This window comes from Aulostomus chinensis, chromosome 1, assembly GCF_037954235.1.
Source record: "Aulostomus chinensis isolate RoL2024-O1b breed Wild chromosome 1, RoL_Achi_v1.0, whole genome shotgun sequence".
In the NCBI taxonomy this organism is placed as follows: Eukaryota; Metazoa; Chordata; class Actinopteri; order Syngnathiformes; family Aulostomidae; genus Aulostomus; species Aulostomus chinensis.
The window spans coordinates 29,031,033-29,052,221 of record NC_141320.1 but is presented as its reverse complement, the minus strand read 5'-3'; the positions used below and the strand labels follow the sequence as shown (position 1 = coordinate 29,052,221).

General features: G+C 39.3%; 1 non-coding gene across 1 annotated transcript; it reads left to right on the top strand.

Moving 5' to 3' along the window:
• The first annotated feature begins 19,163 nt into the window (after window positions 1-19,163).
• trnal-cag (transfer RNA leucine (anticodon CAG)) lies at window positions 19,164-19,246 on the top strand. Its single transcript has one exon. It is a non-coding gene; the product is annotated as a tRNA-Leu (tRNA).
• Window positions 19,247-21,189: the final 1,943 nt, after the last annotated feature.

Genomic DNA, 21,189 nt, shown 5'->3' with positions numbered 1-21,189 from the left:
ATTAGCAATTCTTCCGACATCACTGTCGCAATATTTTGAGGTTCGTAGCAACTTTTACGACATTACTGTCGCATTATTTTGATGTTCGTAGCAACTCTTAGTACATGACTGTCAGCATCACTTTGAGGTTATTCGAAACGTTCACTCCATTACTGTTAGCATCATTTTGAGATCATTACCAATTCTTCTGACATCACTGTTGCATCATTTTGAGATCTTGAGCAACACTTACGACATCACTGTCGCATTATTTTGAGGTTCGTAGCAACTCTTACTCCATGACTGCTAGCATCAGTTTGAGGTTGTTCGAAACACTTACTACATTACTGTAAGCATCACTGACTTGATTAGCAACTATCGCTACATTACTTTTAGCATCATTTTAAGTTCATTAGCAATTCTTACTACATCACTGTCGCAATATTTTGAGGTTCGTAGCAACTTTTACTACATTACTGTCGCATTATTTTGAGGTTCGTAGCAACTCTTAGTACATGACTTTCAGCATCACTTTGAGGTTATTCGAAACGTTCACTCCATTATTGTCAGCATCATTTTGAGATCATTTGCAATTCTTCTAACATCACTGTCGCATCATTTTGAGATCTTTCGCAATTCTTCTGACATCACTGTCGCATTATTTTGAGGTTCGTAGCAACTCTTACTACATTACTGTCAGCATCACTTTGAGGTTGTTCGAAATACTTACTACATTACTGTAAGCATCACTGACTTGATTCGCAACTATCACTACATCACTGTTAGCATCATTTTGAGTTCATTAGCAATTCTTCCGACATCACTGTCGCAATATTTTGAGGTTCGTCGCAACTTTTACTACATTACTGTCCCATTACTTTGAGGTTCGTAGCAACACTTACTACATGACTGTCAGCATCACTCAGTGTATTAGCAACTATCACTACATTACTTTTAGCATCATTTTAAGTTCATTAGCAATTCTTCCGACATCACTGTCGCAATATTTTGAGGTTTGTAGCAACTTTTACTACATTACTGTCCCATTACTTTGAGGTTCGTAGCAACACTTACTACATGACTGTCAGCATCACTCAGTGTATTAGCAACTATCACTACATTACTTTTAGCATCATTTTAAGTTCCTTAGCAATTCTTCCGACATCACTGTCGCAATATTTTGAGGTTCGTAGCAACTATTAGTACATGACTTTCAGCATCACTTTGAGGTTATTCGAAACGTTCACTCCATTATTATCAGCATCATTTTGAGATCATTCGCAATTCTTCTAACATCACTGTCGCATCATTTTGAGATCTTTAGCAATTCTTCTGACATCACTGTCGCATTATTTTGAGGTTCGTAGCAACTCTTACTACATTACTGTAAGCATCACTGACTTGATTCGCAACTATCACTACATTACTGTTAGCATCATTTTGAGTTCATTAGCAATTCTTCCGACATCACTGTCGCATTATTTTTAGGTTCGTAGCAACTCTTACTACATTACTGTCAGCATCACTTTGAGTTTATTTGCAATTATCACTACATGACTGTTAGCATCATTTTAAGGTTGTTCGAAACACTTACTACATTACTGTAAGCATCACTGACTTGATTAGCAACTATCACTACATTACTGTTCGCATCATTTTGAGTTCATTAGCAATTCTTCCGACATCACTGTCGCAATATTTTGAGGTTCGTAGCAACTCTTTCTACATGATGGTTGCATTATTTTAAGCTTCATAGCAACTCTTACTACATTACTGTTAGAATCACTTTGAGTTTATTAGCAACTATCACTACATAACTGTTAGCATCATTTTGAGTTGTTGAGCAATTCTCACGACATCACTGTAGCATTAAATTGAGTTCATTAGCAACTCTTACTAAATGACTGTCAGCATCACTTTGAGGTTGTTCGAAACTCTTACTACATTACTGTAAGCATCACTGAGTTTCTTAGCAACTATCACTACATTACTGTTAGCATCATCTTGAGTTCATTAGCAATTCTTCCGACATCACTGTCGCAATATTTTGAGGTTCGTAGCAACTTTTACGACATTACTGTCGCATTATTTTGATGTTCGTAGCAACTCTTAGTACATGACTGTCAGCATCACTTTGAGGTTATTCGAAACGTTCACTCCATTACTGTTAGCATCATTTTGAGATCATTACCAATTCTTCTGACATCACTGTTGCATCATTTTGAGATCTTGAGCAACACTTACGACATCACTGTCGCATTATTTTGAGGTTCGTAGCAACTCTTACTCCATGACTGCTAGCATCAGTTTGAGGTTGTTCGAAACACTTACTACATTACTGTAAGCATCACTGACTTGATTAGCAACTATCGCTACATTACTTTTAGCATCATTTTAAGTTCATTAGCAATTCTTACTACATCACTGTCGCAATATTTTGAGGTTCGTAGCAACTTTTACTACATTACTGTCGCATTATTTTGAGGTTCGTAGCAACTCTTAGTACATGACTTTCAGCATCACTTTGAGGTTATTCGAAACGTTCACTCCATTATTGTCAGCATCATTTTGAGTTCATTAGCAATTCTTACGACATCACTGTCATATCATTTTGGGATCATTTGCAATTCTTACGACATCACTGTAGCATCATTTTGAGGTTAGTTTCAACTCTTCCTACATTACCGTTAGCATCATTTTTAGTTTATTAGCAATTCTTACGACATCACTGTCACATCATTTTGAGATCTTTAGCAATTCTTCTGACATCACTGTCGCATTATTTTGAGGTTCGTAGCAACTCTTACTACATTACTGTCAGCATCACTTTGAGGTTATTCGAAACACTTACTACATTACTGAAAGCATTACTGACTTGATTAGCATCCATCACTACATTACTTTTAGCATCATTTTGAGTTCATGAGCAATTCTTCCGACATCACTGTCGCAATTTTTTGAGGTTCGTAGCAACTTTTACTACATTACTGTCGCATTATTTTGAGGTTCGTAGCAACTCTTACTACATGACTGTAAGCATCACTTTGAGGTTCTTCGAAACACTTACTACATTATTGTAAGCATTACTGACTTGATTAGCAACCATCACTACATTACTGTTAGCATCATTTTGAGTTTATTAGCAACTATCACTACATTACTGTTAGCATCATTTTGAGTTTATTAGAAATGCTTCTGACATCACCGTCGCAATATTTTGAGGTTCGTAGCAACTTTTACTACATTACTGTCGCATTATGTTGAGGTTCGTAGCAACTCTTACTACATGACTGTAAGCATCACTTTGACGTTATTCGAAAGTTTCACTCCATTACTGTTAGCATCATTTTGAGTTCATTAGCAATTCTTACTACATCACTGTCGCAATATTTTGAGGTTCGTAGCAACTGTTACTACATTATTGTTGCATTATTTTAAGGTTCGTAGCAACTCTTACTACATTACTGTCAGCATCACTTTGAGTTTTTTAGCAACTATCACTACATTACTGTTAGCATCATTTTGAGTTGTTGAGCAATTCTCACGACATCACTGTAGCATTCATACCTTCACGACGGAGGACGTGGTGAGAGCCCTCAGGAGGACCAGGGAAAGGAGCTCACCCGGCCCCGACAACATCAGAAGCAGAGTCCTGAGGCACTGTGCGGGGCAACTAGGCATTGTTTTCCGGACTCTATTTCAACACTCCATGGACAGTCACACAGTTCCCCAGCTGTGGAAACACTCCACAGTCATCCCCATCCCCAAAAAAACCAACCCTAAGTCTCTGAACGATCTCCGCCCCGTGGCCCTCACCTCCCTGGTGATGAAGGCCATGGAGAAGATCATAAAACAGCACATCATCTGAGCAACCGACCCCCTGATGGACCCACTCCAGTTTGCTTATTGCGCACGCAGAGGCGTCGAGGATGCAAAAATCTTCATCTTGGACTCCATCCACAAGCACCTGGAGCTTCCTAACTCCTCCGCCAGACTTCTGTTCGCTGATTTCTCATCAGCATTTAACACACTGCAGCCCCACATCCTGGCCACCAAACTCTCCTCCTGCTTCCATCTGGACGACCAGCTTATACTGTGGATTCTGGACTTTCTGACCAACAGGACTCAGAAAGTTCGGGTCAACAACTCCCTTTCGGACCTCCGCTTCACCTCAACTGGCTCCCCCCAAGGCTGTGTGCTCTCCCCCCTGCTCTTCCTCCTCTACACAGATGGCTGCCGATCCACACAGCCCAACTGCCACCTGGTGAAATATGCTGACGACACAGTTCTCCTGTCACTGCTGTCAGGCCCAGCACGACATCATGGACCCGCTCTTCAGGAGTTTGTAGAGTGGTGTGACAGCTCCAAACTAGAACTGAACGTCAGCAAGACCAAAGAGATGGTGGTGACCTTCTCCAGCAAGCAGAGGGATCTGGCTTCTGCTGTCATCACCACCATCCACGGGAAGCCAGTGGAAGTGGTCGAAGAGTACAAATACCTGGGCACAATCTTTGACAACCTCCTGAACTTTTCTGCCAACACAGAGGAGATTCTCAGGAGGTGTCGCCAACGACTGTTCCTCCTCAGGAAACTCAATTCCTTTGGAGTCAGCGCACCCATAATGATGACTTTCTACTACACCTTTGTGGAAAGCATCATCACATCCTCCATAACCTGCTGGTTCCACTCCCTCAGCCTCCAGAACCGGAACAGACTGCAGCGCACTGCATCAGTGTGCTCCAAAATCATCGGCCTGCCTGTCAGAACTCTTTCACACGTTTACAGCCAACAGGCCCCATCAAAGACCCCTCACACATACTCCACTCTGCATTTGAATGGCTCCCCTCTGGGCGACGCCTCCGCTGTGTGGCCTGCAGAACTGAGAGGAGGAAAGCCACCATTGTCCCCAAAGCCATTCTTCTCTTTAACTCCAGCTGCTAACACCTTCCCCACACCAACACCCGACACACACACACCTACATACTCTCCCCGGACTACTCAATATCCTGTCTTCACTGTTACACTGTTTATACTGTTTACATTGTCTGCACTTTATTCACTCACTCCAGTCACCTTACTCTTCATTCTACATTGTGTACATACTGTATGTAGTATATTTATTGTATTTTTATCTTTAATCTTATTTTTATTCTCTTATTTATTCCCACTGTCATGTCCGTTTTTTTTTTTCTTTGTTTTGTTTTTTAATGTCATGCTGCTCAGTTGTACCGTATTTTAATTGCCCCTCGGGGATAAATAAAGTCATCTGAATCTGAATCTGAATCTGAATGAATCTGAAGCATTAAATTGAGTTCATTAGCAACTCTTACTAAATGACTGTCAGCATCACTTTGAGGTTGTTTGAAACTCTGACCACATTACTGTAAGCATCACTGAGTTTCTTAGCAACTATCACTACATTACTGTTAGCATTATCTTGAGTTCATTAGCAATTCTTCCGACATCACTGTTGCAATATTTTGAGGTTCGTAGCAACTTTTACTACATTACTGTCGCATTATTTTGAGGTTCGTAGCAACACTTACTACATGACTGTCAGCATCACTTTGAGGTTATTCGAAACGTTCTCTCCATTACTGTTAGCATCATCTTGAGTTCATTAGCAATTCTTACTAAATCACTGTCGCATCATTTTGAGATCTTTAGCAATTCTACTGACATCACTGTCGCATTATTTTGAGGTTTGTAGCAACTCTTACTACATGACTGTCAGCATCACTTTGAGGTTATTCGAAACGTTCACTCCATAACTGTTAGCATCATTTTGAGTTCATTAGCAATTCTTCCGACATCACTGTCGCAATATTTTGAGGTTCGTAGCAACTTTTACTACATTACTGTCGCATTATTTTGAGGTTCGTAGCAACTCTTACTACATGACTGTCAGCATCACTTTGAGGTTATTCGAAACACTTACTACATTACTTTAAGCATCACTGAGTTGATTAGCAACTATCACTACATTACTGTTAGCATCATCTTGAGTTCATTAGCAATTCTTCCGACATCACTGTCGCATCATTTTGAGATCATTAGCAATTCTTCCGACATCACTGTCGCATTATTTTGAGGTTCGTAGCAACTCTTACTACATTATTGTTGCATTATTTTAAGGTTCGTAGCAACTCTTACTACATTACTGTCAGCATCACTCTGAGTTTATTAGCAACTATCACTACATTACTGTTAGCATCATTTTAAGTTCATTAGCAATTCTTCCGACATCACTGTCGCAATATTTTGAGGTTTGTAGCAACTTTTACTACATTACTGTCGCATTATTTTGAGGTTCGTAGCAACTCTTAGTACATGACTGTCAGCATCACTTTGAGTTTATTAGCAACTATCACTACATTACTGTTAGCATCATTTTGAGTTCATGAGCAATTCTCACGACATCACATTAGCATTGAATTGAGTTCATTAGCAACTCTTTCTAAATGAATGTCAGCATCACTTTGAGATTGTTCGAAACTCTTACTACATTACTGTAAGCATCACTGACTTGATTAGCAACTACCACTACATGACTGTTAGCATCATTTTAAGTTCATTAGCAATTCTTCCGACATCACTGTCGCAATATTTTGAGGTTCGTATCAACTTTTACTACATTACTGTCGCATTATTTTGAGGTTCTTATCAAATCTTAGTACATGACTGTCAGCATCACTTTGAGGTTCTTCGAAACACTTACTACATTACTGTAAGCATCACTGAGTTGATTAGCAACTATCACTACATTACTGTTAGCATCATTTTGAGTTGTTGAGCAATTCTCACGACATCACTGTAGCATTAAATTGAGTTCATTAGCAACTCTTCCTAAATGAACTTCAGCATCACTTTGAGGTTTTTCGAAACACTTACTACATGACTGTCAGCATCACTTTGAGGTTATTCGAAAGTTTCACTCCATTACTGTTAGCATCATCTTGAGTTCATTAGCAATACTTCCGACATCACTGTCGCAATATTTTGAGGTTCGTAGTAACTTTTACTAAATTACTGTCGCATTATTTTGAGGTTCGTAGCTACACTTACTACATGACTGTAAGCATCACTTTGAGGTTATTCGAAACTTTCACTCCATTACTTTTAGCATCATTTTGAGTTCATTAGCAATTCTTACTTCATCACTGTCGCATCATTTTGAGATCATTAGCAATTCTTCCGACATCACTGTCGCATTATTTTGAGGTTCGTAGCAACTCTTACTACATTATTGTTGCATTATTTTAAGGTTCGTAGCAACTCTTACTACATTACTGTCAGCATCACTCTGAGTTTATTAGCAACTATCACTACATTACTGTTAGCATCATTTTAAGTTCATTAGCAATTCTTCCAACATCACTGTCGCAATATTTTGAGGTTTGTAGCAACTTTTACTACATTACTGTCGCTTTATTTTGAGGTTCGAAGCAACTCTTAGTACATGACTGTCAGCATCACTTTGAGTTTATTAGCAACTATCACTACATTACTGTTAGCATCATTTTGAGTTCATGAGCAATTCTCACGACATCACTGTAGCATTGAATTGAGTTCATTAGCAACTCTTACTAAATGACTGTCAGCATCACTTTGAGGTTGTTCGAAACTCTTCCTACATTACTGTAAGCATCACTGAGTTTCTTAGCAACTATCACTACATTACTTTTAGTATCATCTTGAGTTCTTTAGCAATTCTTCTGACATCACTGTCGCAATATTTTGAGGTTCGTAGCAACTTTTACTACATTACTGTCGCATTATTTAGAGATTCGTAGCAACTCTTAGTACATAACTATCAGCATCACTTTGAGGTTGTTCGAAACACTTACTACATTACTATAAGCATCACTGACTTGATTAGCAACTATCACTACATTACTGTTAGCATCATTTTAAGTTCATTAGCAATTCTTCCGACATCACTGTCGCAATATTTTGAGGTTCGTAGCAACTTTTACTACATTACTGTCTTATTATTTAAAGGGTCGTAGCAACACTTACTACATTACTGTAAGCATCACTTTGAGGTTATTTGAAAGTTTCACTCCATTACTGTTAGCATCATTTTGAGTTGTTGAGCAATTCTCACGACATCACTGTGGCATTAAATTGAGTTCATAAGCAACTCTTCCTAAATGACCTTCAGCATCACTTTGAGGTTTTTCGAAACTCTTTCTACATTACTTTAAGCATCACTGAGTTTCTTAGCAACTATCACTACATTATTTTTAGCATCATCTTGAGTTCATTCGCAATACTTACTACATCACTGTCGCAATATTTTGAGGTTCGTAGCAACTTTTACTACATTACTGTCGCATTATTTTGACGTTCGTAGCAACTCTTAGTACATGACTGTCAGCATCACTATGAGGTTATTCGAAACGTTCACTCCACTACTGTTAGCATCATTTTGAGTTCATTAGCAATTCTTCTGACATCACTGTCACATTATTTTGAGGTTCGTAGCAACTCTTACTACATTACTGTCAGCATCACTTTGAGTTTATGAGCAACTATCACTACATTACTGTGAGCATCATTTTGAGTTCATTCGCAATTCTTATTACATCACTGTCGCATCATTTTGAGATCATTAGCAATTCTTACGACATCATTGTCGCATCATTTTGAGATCATTAGCAATTCTTCTGACATCACTGTCGCATTATATTGAGGTTCGTAGCAACTCTTACTACATGACTGTAAGCATCACTTTGAGGTTGTTCGAAACTTTCACTCCATTACTGTTAGCATCATTTTGAGTTCATTAGCAATTCTTACTCAATCACTGTCGCATCATTTTGAGGTTCGTTGCAACTCTTACTACATGACTTTCAGCATCACTTTGAGGTTGCTCGAAACACTTACTACATCACTGTAAGCATCATTGAGTTGATTAGCAACTATCACTACATTACTGTTAGGATCATTTTGAGTTCATTAGCAATTCTTACGACATCACTGTCATATCATTTTGGGATCATTTGCAATTCTTACGACATCACTGTAGCATCATTTTGAGGTTAGTTTCAACTCTTCCTACATTACCGTTAGCATCATTTTTAGTTTATTAGCAATTCTTACGACATCACTGTCACATCATTTTCAGATCATTAGCAATTCTTCTGACATCACTGTCGCATTATTTGGAGGTTCGTAGGAACTCTTACTACATGACTGTCAGCATCACTTTGAGTTTATTGTCAACTTTCACTACATTACTGTTACTATAATTTTGAGTTCATGAGCAATTCTTACTACATCACTGTCGCATCATTTTGATATCATTATCAAGTCTTTGGACATCACTGTAGCATTATTTTGAGTTCATTAGCAAATCTTACTACATTACGTTTGCATTATTTTGAGGTTAGTAGCAACTCTGACGACATGACTGTCAGCATCACTTTGAGGTTATTCGAAACTCTTACTACATTACTGTAAGCATCACTGAGTTTATTAGGAACTATCACTACATTACTTTTAGCATCATTTTGAGTTCATTAGCAATTCTTACTAAATCACTGTAGCATCATTTTTAAGTTCTTAGTAACTATCACTACGTTACTGTCAGCATCATTTTGAGTTCATTAGCAATTCTTACTAAATCACTGTAGCATCATTTTTAAGTTCTTAGTAACTATCACTACGTTACTGTCAGCATCATTTTAAGTTCATTAGCAATTCTTTCAACATCACTGTCAGCATCATTTTGAGTTCATTAGCAATTCTTCTGACATCAGTGTTGCATTATTTTGAGGTTCGTAGCAACTCTTACTACATGACTGTCAGCATCACTTTGAGGTTGTTCGAAACACTTACAACATTACTGTAAGCATCACTGAGTTTATTAGGAACTATCACTACATTACTTTTAGCATCATTTTGAGTTTATGAGCAATTCTCACGACATCACTGTAGCATTGAATTGAGTTCATTAGCTGCACCTTCTAAATGAATGTCAGCATCACTTTGAGGTTGTTCGAAACTCTTACTACATTACTGTAAGCATCACTGACTTGATTAGCAACTACCACTACATGACTGTTAGCATCATTTTAAGTTCATTAGCAATTCTTCCGACATCACTGTCGCAATATTTTGAGGTTCGTCGCAACTTTTACTTTTACTAGTTTCTTAGCAACTATCACTACATTACTGTTAGCATCATCTTGAGTTCATTAGCAATCCTTCCGACAACACTGTCGCAATATTTTGAGGTTCGTAGCAACTTTTACTGCATTACTTTCGCATTATTTTGAGGTTTGTAGCAACACTTACTACATGACTGTCAGCATCACTTTGAGGTTATTCGAAAGTTTTACTCCATTACTGTTAGCATCATTTTGAGTTCATTAGCAATTCTTACTACATCACTGTCGCATCATTTTGAGATCATAAGCAATTCTTCCAACATCAATGTCGCAATATTTTGAGGTTCGTAGCAACTCTTACTACATTATTGTTGCATTATTTTAAGGTTCGAAGCAACTCTTACTACATGACTGTCAGCATCACTTTGAGGTTGTTCGAAACTCTTACTACATTACTGTAAGCATTACTGAGTTTCTTTGCAACTATCACTACATTACTGTTAGCATCATCTTGAGTCCATTAGCAATTCTTCCGACATCACTGTCGCATTATTTTGAGGTTCATACCAACTCTTACTACATTACTGTCAGCATCACTTTGAGTTTATTAGCAACTATCACTACATTACTGTCGCATCATTTTGAGTTTATGAGCAATTCTCATGACATCACTGTAGCATTGAATTGAGTTCATTAGCAACTCTTACTAAATGACTGTCAGCATCACTTTGAGGTTATTCGAAACACTTACTACAGTACTGTAAACATCACTGAGTTGTTTAGCAACTATCACTACATTACTGTTTGCATCATTTTGAGTTCATGAGCAATTCTCACGACATCACTGTAGCATTAAATTGAGTTCATTAGCAACTCTTACGAAATGACTGTCAGCATCACTTTGAGGTTATTCGAAAGTTTCACTCCATTACTGTTAGCATCATTTTGAGTTCATTAGCAATTCTTACTACATCACTGTCGCATCATTTTGAGATCATTAGCAATTCTTCCGACATCACTGTCGCATTATTTTAGGTTCGTAGCAACTCTTACTAAATGACTGTCAGCATCACTTTGAGGTTGTTCGAAACTCTTCCTACATTACTGTAAGCATCACTGAGTTGATTAGCAACTATCACTACATTACTGTTAGCATCATTTTGAGTTCATTAGCAATTCTTCCGACATCACTGTTGCAATATTTTGAGGTTCGTAGCAACTTTTACTACATTACTTTCGCGTTATTTTGAGGTTCGTAGCGACACTTACTACATAACTGTAAGTATCACTTTCAGGTTATTCGAAAGGTTCACTCCATTACTGTTAGCATCATTTTGAGTTCATTAGCAATTCTTACTACATCACTGTCGCATCATTTTGAGATCATTAGCAATTCTTCCGACATCAATGTCGCAATATTTTGAGGTTCGTAGCAACTCTTACTACATTATTGTCGCATTATTTTGAGGTTCGTAGCAACTCTTAGTACATGACTGTCAGCATCACTTTGAGTTTATTAGCAACTATCACTACATTACTGTCAGCATCACTTTGAGTTGTTGAGCAATTCTCACGACATCACTGTTGCACTAAACTGAGTTCATTAGCAACTCTTACTACATGACTGTCAGCATCACTTTGAGGTTGTTCGAAACTCTTACTACATTACTGTAAGCATTACTGTGTTTCTTAGCAACTATCACTACATTACTGTTAGCATCATCTTGAGTTCATTAGCAATTCTTCCGACATCACTGTCGCAATATTTTGAGGTTCGTAGCAACTCTTACTACATTATTGTTGCATTATTTTAAGGTTCGTAGCAACTCTTACGATATTACTGTCAGCATCACTTTGAGTTTATTAGCAACTATCACTACATTACTGTTAGCATCATTTTGAGTTGTTGAGCAATTCTCACGACATCACTGTAGCATTAAATTGAGTTCATTAGCAACTCTTACTAAATTACTGTCAGCATCACTTTGAGGTTGTTTTGAAACTCTTACTACATTATTTTAAGCATCACTGAGTTTCTGAGCAACTATCACTACATTACTGTTAGCATCATCTTGAGTTCTTTAGCAATCCTTCCGACATCACTGTCGCATTATTTTGAGGTTCGTAGGAACACTTTCTACATGACTGTAAGCATCACTTTGAGGTTATTCGAAACGTTCACTCCATTACTGTTAGCATCATTCTGAGTTCATTAGCAAATCTTCCGACATCACTGTCGCATCATTTTGAGATCATTACCAATTCTTCTGAAATCACTGTCACATTATTTTGAGGTTCGTAGCAACTCTTACTACATTATTGTTGCATTATTTTAAGGTTTGTAGCAACTCTTACTACATTACTGTCACATTATTTTGAGGTCCGTAGCAACTCTTACTACATTATTATTGCATTATTTTAAGGTTCGTAGCAACTCTTACTACATTACTGTCAGCTTCAGTTTGAGTTTATTCGCAACTATCACTACATTACTGTTAGCATCATTTTGAGTTGTTGAGCAATTCTCACGACATCACTGTAGCATTGAACTGAGTTCATTAGCAACTCTTACTAAATGACTGTCAGCATCACTTTGAGGTTGTTCGAAACTCTTCCTACATTACTGTAAGCATCACTGAGTTGATTAGCAACTATCACTTCATTACTGTTAGCATCATTTTGAGTTCATTAGCAATTCTTCCGACATCACTGTCGCAAAATTTTGAGGTTCGTAGCAACTTTTACGACATTACTTCCGCATTATTTTGAGGTTTGTAGCAACACTTACTACATGACTGTAAGCAACACTTTGAGGTTATTCGAAAGTTTCACTCCATTACTGTTAGCATCATTTTGAGTTCATTAGCAATTCTTACTACATCACTGTCGCATCATTTTGAGATCATTAGCAATTCTTCCGACATCAATGTCACAATATTTTGAGGTTCGTAGCAGCTCTTACTACATTATTGTTGCATTATTTTAAGGTTCGTAGCAACTCTTACTACATTACTGTCAGCATCACTTTGAGTTTATTAGCAGCTATCACTACATGACTGTTAGCATCATTTTGAGTTGTTGAGCAATTCTCACGACATCACTGTAGCACTAAATTGAGTTCATTAGCAACTCTTACTACATGACTGTCAGCATCACTTTGAGGTTGTTCGAAACTCTTACTACATTACTGTAAGCATTACTGAGTTTCTTAGCAACTATCACTACATTACTGTTAGCATCATCTTGAGTTCATTAGCAATTCTTCCGACATCACTGTCGCATTATTTTGAGGTTTGTAGCAACTCTTACTACATTATTGTTGCATTATTTTAAGGTTCGTAGCAACTCTTACTACATTACTGTAAGCATCACTTTGAGTTTATGAGCCACTGTCACTACATTACTGTTAGCATCATTTTGAGTTGTTGAGCAATTCTCACGACATCACTGTAGCATTATTTTGAGGTTCGTAGCAACTCTAACTACATGACTGTCAGCATCACTTTAAGGTTGTTCGAAACTCTTACTACATTACTTTAAGCATCACTGAGTTTCTTCGCAACTATCACTACATTACTGTTAGCATCATTTTAAGTTCATTAGCAATTCTTACTACATCACTGTCACATTATTTTTAGATCATGAGCAGTTCTTCCGACATCACTGTCGCAATATTTTGAGGTTCGTAGCAACTTTTACTACATTACTGTAGCATTATTTTGAGGTTCGTAGCAACTCTTAGTACATGACTGTAAGCATCACTTTGAGGTTATTCGAAACGTTCACTCCATTACTGTTAGCATCATTTTGAGTTCATGAGCAATTCTTACTAAATCACTGTTGCATTATTTTGAGGTTCGTAGCAACTCTTACTACATTACTGTCAGCATCACTTTGAGTTTATTAGCAACTATCACTACATGACTGTTAGCATCATTTTGAGTTTATCAGCAATTCTCACGACATCACTGTAGCATTGAATTGAGTTCATTAGCAACTCTTACTGAATGACTGTCAGCATCACTTTGAGGTTGTTCGAAACTCTTACTACATTACTGTAAGCATCACTGAGTTTCTGAGCAACTATCACTACATTACTGTTAGCATCATCTTGAGTTCATGAGCAATTCTTCCGACATCACTGTCGCAATATTTTGAGGTTCGTAGCAATTTTTACTACATCACTGTCGCATAATTTTGAGGTTCGTAGCAACTCTTAGTACATGACTGTCAGCATCACGTTGAGGTTATTCGAAACGTTCACTCCATTGCTGTTAGCATCATTTTGAGTTCATCAGCAATTCTTATGACATCACTGTAGCATCATTTTGAGATCTTTAGCAATTCTTCTGACATCACTGCTGGTTAATTGAGGTTCGTAGCAACTCTTACTACATGACTGTCAGGATCACTTTGAGGTTGTTCGAAACACGTACTGCATTATTGTAAGCATCACTGAGTTGATTAGCAACTTTAAGTCCATCACTGTTAGCGTCATTTTGACTTCATTAGAAATTCTTACTACATCACTGTCGCATCATTTTTAGATCATTCGCAATTCTTCCGACATCACTGTCGCATTATTTTGAGGTTCGTAGCAACTCTTACGACATTACTGTTGCATTATTTAAAGGTTCGTAGCAACTCTTACTACATTACTGTTGCATTATTTAAATGTTCGTAGCAACTCTTACGACATTACTGTCAGCATCACTGAGTTTATTAGCAACTATCACTACATTACTGTTAGCATCATTTTGAGTTAATTAGCAATTCTTAGGACATCACTGTCCCATCAGTTTGAGATCATTAGCAATTCTTCTGACATCACTGTCGCATTATTTTGAGCTTCGTAGCAACTTTTACTACATTACTGTCGCATTATTTTGAGGTTCGTAGCAACTCTTACTACATGATTGTCAGCATCACTTTGAGGTTGTTCGAAACACTTACTACATTCCTGTCAGCATCACTTTGAGGTTGTTCGAAAGTTTCACTCCATTTCTGTTCGCACCATTTTGAGTTCATTAGCAATTCTTACTAAATCACTGTCGCATCATTTTGAGATCTTTAGCAATTCTTCTGACATCACTGTCGCATTATTTTAAGGTTCGTAGCAACTCTTACTACATGACTGTCAGCATCACTTTGAGGTTGTTCGAAACTCTTACTACATTTCTGTAAGCATTACTGAGTTTCTTAGCAACTATCACTACATTACTGTTAGCATCATCTTGAGTTCATTAGCAATTCTTCCGACATCACTTTCGCAATATTTTGAGGTTCGTAGCAACTCTTACTACATTATTGTTGCATTATTTTAAGGTTCGTAGCAACTCTTACTATATTACTGTCAGCATCACTTTGAGTTTATTAGCAACTATCACTACATTACTGTTAGCATCATTTTGAGTTGTTGAGCAATTCTCACGACATCACTGTAGCATTAAATTGAGTTCATTAGCAACTCTTACTAAATTACTGTCAGCATCACTTTGAGGTTGTTCGAAACTCTTACTACATTACTGTAAGCATCACTGAGTTTCTTAGCAACTATCACTACATTTCTGTTAGCATCATCTTGAGTTCATTAGCAATTCCTACGACATCACCGTTGCAATATTTTGAGGTTCGTAGCAACTTTTACTACATGAATTTCAGCATCATTTGAAATTGTTCGAAACACTTCCGACATTACTGTAAGCCTCATTGAGTTTATTCTCAACTATCACTACATTACTGTTAGCATCATTTTGAGTTCATTAGCAATTCTGACTCCATCACTGTCACATCATTTTGAGGTCATTAGCAATTCTTCCGACATCACTGTCGCATTTTTTGGAGGTTCGTAGCAACTCTTACTACATGACTGTCAGCATCACTTTGAGGTTATTCGAAACGTTCACTCCATTACTGTTGGCATCATTTTGAGTTTATTAGCAATTCTTACTCCATCACTGTCGCATCATTTTGAGATCATTGGCAATGTTTCCAACATCACTGTCGTATTATTTTGAGGTTTGTAGCAACTCTTACTACATTCGTGTCAGCATCACTTTGAGTTTATTAGCAACTATCACTACATTACTGTTAGCATCATTTTGAGATCATGAGCAATTCTTCCGACATCACTGTAGCATTATTTTGAGGTTTTGAGGTACCTTTGTTTGTAACCGATCTGCTTACCAGCGAGACGCCACCACGCACGGCTGTCGGCTCCGTGAAGGAGGGAGAGGAAGTGGAAAGGACGGAGAAGGGTCGGACCAGGTCTATTTCTAGGTGACCACTCACTATCGTCTGCCACACTGCCCCTCATGGTGGGGAGTGTAGCGCTATCCTGCCACGGTACATTTGTTTCATTCTTTTGCTCTTGCACTTTCATTAAAATGGACTTGACTTGAGAATGTTTTGTTTCAAAATATAGAAGAATTCCCAGATTTATAGGTATCATGAGTATGAAGTTGCACTTGCACCCGGTGGGAAAATGTCCTCTGCATTTGACTCTCACTATGTAGGAGCAGTGGTAGCAGTGTCAGCCTGGGGGCTTGGTCAAGATCAATGACAGGAGTAGCAGACAGGTAATATCCATAGCATGCTTGTTGTTTTAGAGGAGTAAGGGTACACTGTTGGTCTCTCACCTGATGCGCTGTCATCAGCACAAATGATCTGTTCCTAAACATCAAAATCTACCATCCCCCTGATTGTTTTTTTTGCAACTGGAGTACTGGTTAACACTTTAGAAAGCCTTCATTCAGAGCTGGGAAGAACCTTGAACCTGATATCCCAGACATCAAAGTGGGCCACTAACTGGCCAGATGAAGCTATGCTAGGCTGCTGTACTCTGAAGAGCTAAAGTAGCAGCTTCTGAGAGGGATGCTAACCTGGATGTGTTCATCTCCTACTTTAATATCAGCCCCCAACTTGGAGCTCTGACAGCCTCCAGCTTTTTGTTCCTGTTTCTGCTTCAGTCAACAGGGAACTCCAACCTGCAGTCGAATCTTCAACAACAATGGAATAGAAAAGTGAGGAAGAAAAACTAGAATAAACTTACAAAGCTGAGAAATGTTCATGAAGAAGAAAGGCACACGTTATGATTGAGGCCAGAAACTAAAACTCCACACCAAATGTACTTTGACTTGTAGGATAATGAACTTGAATGTGTTGAAACAGCAGATCAATGAATCCACTACCACACAACAAGATGATGACCCCCTACCACAAGATGGCGTCACAGATCCTGACGCTCTGTGCAGGAAACACAGAGCAAAACATTACAACAAAGCTCCTGTTGTTCCCTCCAGGAAAAACTGTGGCTCTGATGAGAAGAAGGATCCTAGCCTCCTCTGAGGATCCATGGCCGCACCATTGGGTAGAAGGACGATGGGGTCGGCACCAGGAGGAACCCTGGTGTCTCCGATGCAGGGAAGATGGAGCAGTGAAGAGGCCACATTGTGGCGTCCTAAAGAGGACATTTGGTGGAGCCTGAGACAGCAAACATCACGCCCCCTTCATCAGAAGAACCACAGCACCAGAAGAAAGAATCCTGGCAGTGACGACAGGGAGTATCAGGGTGACCTCCTCACCTCCACCTTTGAACCTTCAAATGAACTTTAAAAAGCTTTAGAGTGGAGAAGGACTTTAAAACCTTTTATTGTTTTTTCCTTTCATTCTCATTTGTGCGATTGTCTGATTTATTAGAAATAAACACTGTCTGCTGGGTTTCCATTGACTGTGATTCTCTTTGCATGCAAGTTGAAAGTTCTGCCAATAAAAACCACGAGTATTTGAAGACCAAAGGAAGAACCCCCAAAGTCAGGACCCTGAGATCAAAGTGAGAGCTCTGATCTCTGAGGTCTGGGATATTTCCCATCCCATGGCCCTTCAAATAAGAGCCCTGTGTCTCTGTCTCAAAGTTTTCAACCGTATTTGTTTGTTAAATTAAAACCAGACGACCACTGTGGTCCTTTTTACACGGTAAGTAAAGCACAGATGCCCTGGTGGACCTGTTGGCACCCAGGACTTTGAATCCAGTGACCTGAGTCCAAGTCTCAGTTCCAGCAGGTTTCCTGCAGCCTTCAGCAGAGCTGCCATGTTTCTCTGTAGAGAACTAAGTGATGCTCTCAGCAGGTTGAGGGCACCACCAACAAGTGAGGTATGAACCTCTGACTTCCTACTTGTCAAACAGGAAACTCCTAATACCTCATTTGAGTAAAGTACCTCATATTCCTGACATCCAAGTAGTAGTGAAGTGGAGGAAGAAGGGAGGAGATCTCCAACAGGATCCTTCTTTCCTCTGTCCTCCTTGATCTCATGGATCACCACAGTCAAGGGGAGACCCAAGCTCCCGGATGGATCTGGCACTCAGGAACTGCTGAGTTTTCCAGTGGACTTTGTTCCATCCATGGTTCAGGAACAGGACTCCTCCTGGTTAACCTGGTATCTTTCCACCCAACTGTGGGTTCTTGGAGAATTTTTCATGTCGTGTCAAGAAATCAGGCTGGTGGGTTTTTCAATGAGAGAAATTCTGGTAACTTAATTAAGTGGCATGTTTGTTGAAGCAGTAATTAACTGATAAATTAAGGAAGGCCTGGCCAGTCTTTGCTCCCAGGTCATACGATGGAGTTAGAAAGTCCTGAATCAATCTGGAGTTCCATGATTTCCTTGTGGTTCATGATCCTTTTGCCAATGTAGTCTGGAACAAGAGCAAGATGAACCTCCAAATATCAACAGGTTGATTGCAGGTGATGTCAAGTGGTATTCAGAGGAACCTCCTCTTTGTGTTTGGTTCCATGGTGGAATGGTGAGCCCTCTGGACTCTGCGTCCAGTGATCCCAGTTCAAGTCTCAGAAGGACCTTCCTGTCTGGAATGTGTCCCATGTAACAAACTGATCAAGAGATGCAATGTGGTACAAATGTTCTGGTTCATTTCTTACTGCCATGAACTCAGACTGTGTGTTTAATGTTAACAATAAATGCAACAACTAAGGAGCCAGTAGCTCCTGTGGAAAAAATTCTACTTCGTCAGTGAATGAATTCATTTGATATTGAAGTCTGCAACTGTCAGTGTCTGTCAGGATGGCCGAGCGGTCTAAGGCGCTGCGTTCAGGTCGCAGTCTCTCCTGGAGGCGTGGGTTCAAATCCCACTTCTGACAAAGGACATTTTCTCCACATTCCTATGCATCCACAGTGGTAAATTCCAAACCCAGTTGAAGCTGCTCTCCACTGATGGGAGTGAGTGGTTGAACTGGCAGCAGAGGATGCAAAGGAGCTACCCTGCTACGTCCCAACATGGAGCAGCCACCAAACTCTAACTTCAATGTTGGATCAAAGTCTACTGAAGAAATGTGTTTTCTTTCAATTCACATTTTGTCCATTAACTTCATAATCAGAGTCTCCATCTCATCACATGACTAAAGTCTGGGTTCTGTATTGGTGGTAAAATATCCTTCCATGCCCCTCACTAGTTTGCACACAGAAAAGCATATTTTACTGGTTTCAGATCTCTTAGCTTGTTCTCTCTCTTAAAGCAGCTGAGGCAGCTTTCATTGTGTGATTTATTTTCAAATATAAAGATGGAACAGAACCATTGGAATCAGATGTCAGGACATTTGAAGGAATGTCAATCTCCTGTTGAAATGTTGCAGTGTGCAGCTGAGGCTCTCTGGCAGTGGCACCAGGAGCCACAATGGCAGAACCTGGACCCTCCTGGAGGAGAACCACAGGTGAGGGCCTTCTTGGCTCCAGATTGATGGAAATCAAGTGTCTGAGGCTGTTAGCAGCCATTAAGTTGATCTGGTTGGCACTGGTATTTGTTCTTGCTGCAGCTCAGGAGTGATTCAGGAGAAGAGTTTCAGAACAGCCCAGGTTGGGGACTGGAATTCTAAAATTTCCCCTGGAACCAGACAACCTTGGGAGGTAAAACCTCCAATCATAGCCACTCAGATGCAGCAGCAGAAGAAGCTGTCATCCACCCTGACAGTCAGAGCATCAAGTCAAGAAAACATCACCATCTTGTAGTTCCAAACCTCCACCTGTCAGATTCAGCTACTTCTGATTGTGGGACTTTAAATTTGAACACAATGGAATTTGGACAAGGAGTTTTCCTTCCAGTCCAAACATCATCGTCCAGCCTCCAACCAGAGGTCCATCAGTTATCATGGAGCCACAGGTGGAGTCTGGGTTCTTTTCTGGAATGAGACGGCAGTGACAGTCCTGCCAAGTGACATCACTGACATGAATGGATGACTTCAGTCACGTGACTGGATGACTTCAGTCATGTGACTGGATGGCAGTGCAGATTCCAATGTAGAGGTTGGGGAAATAGTCTCTGAGAATCCAACTTGAAGCCACGCCCTCCTTGTTCTTCAAAAACCCAAACAGCGACCATCAGTCTCCCACCAATCCTGTACTTGGGTTCAATGTTGCTGTTCCATTTTGCAGCATTCATCCCCTCATTCTGGAGGCTTTAACATGAAAATGCAAATGCTGACAGACACAAATGCAAATCAGGGTATCTGACCAGAGGTGACACATCTTTTAATACTTTTCTTGTTATATTTGTTATATATGTTCTGTATGGTTATATTTGTTATGGTTGTTATGGAGTTTATGGTTATTATCTCTGTTTCTTGTGTCTTTGTCTTTGTTGTCCTCCCCTTCGTCCGTCCTGGATTTTTGACCTTGGTTGCAGGAAGCGTGTGACCTCAAGTCCTTTTTCTGTGTTGCTGAACGTAGAGCCTTGCTTCATTGTGCTTGCTAAAGTGTGATCCTCCCTGCTAATTCCTTATTTCATTGACTAATTACCCACCAAAAATAAATACCTACTTGCTTTATTTGGCTGAAGTTTAAAAGACCATCATTCTGGTAGCAACAGTCTTTCTGCCTTGTAAACACGCTAAGCTAACGATGGCTTCTCCCTCTTGTCCTCCTCTCTCCTGCTCAGAGTGCCACATGTTTTCTTCCTCCTCTGCCTCCTTTAGTGATACTGATAAGTGTGTTAAATGTAGTTTTCTTGTTGTGTTGGAGGTGAGGCTTAGCGATGTTGAATTGGACCTGCAGCGGCTCTGCACCAAAAGCTGCGAGAGCTAGCCAACCC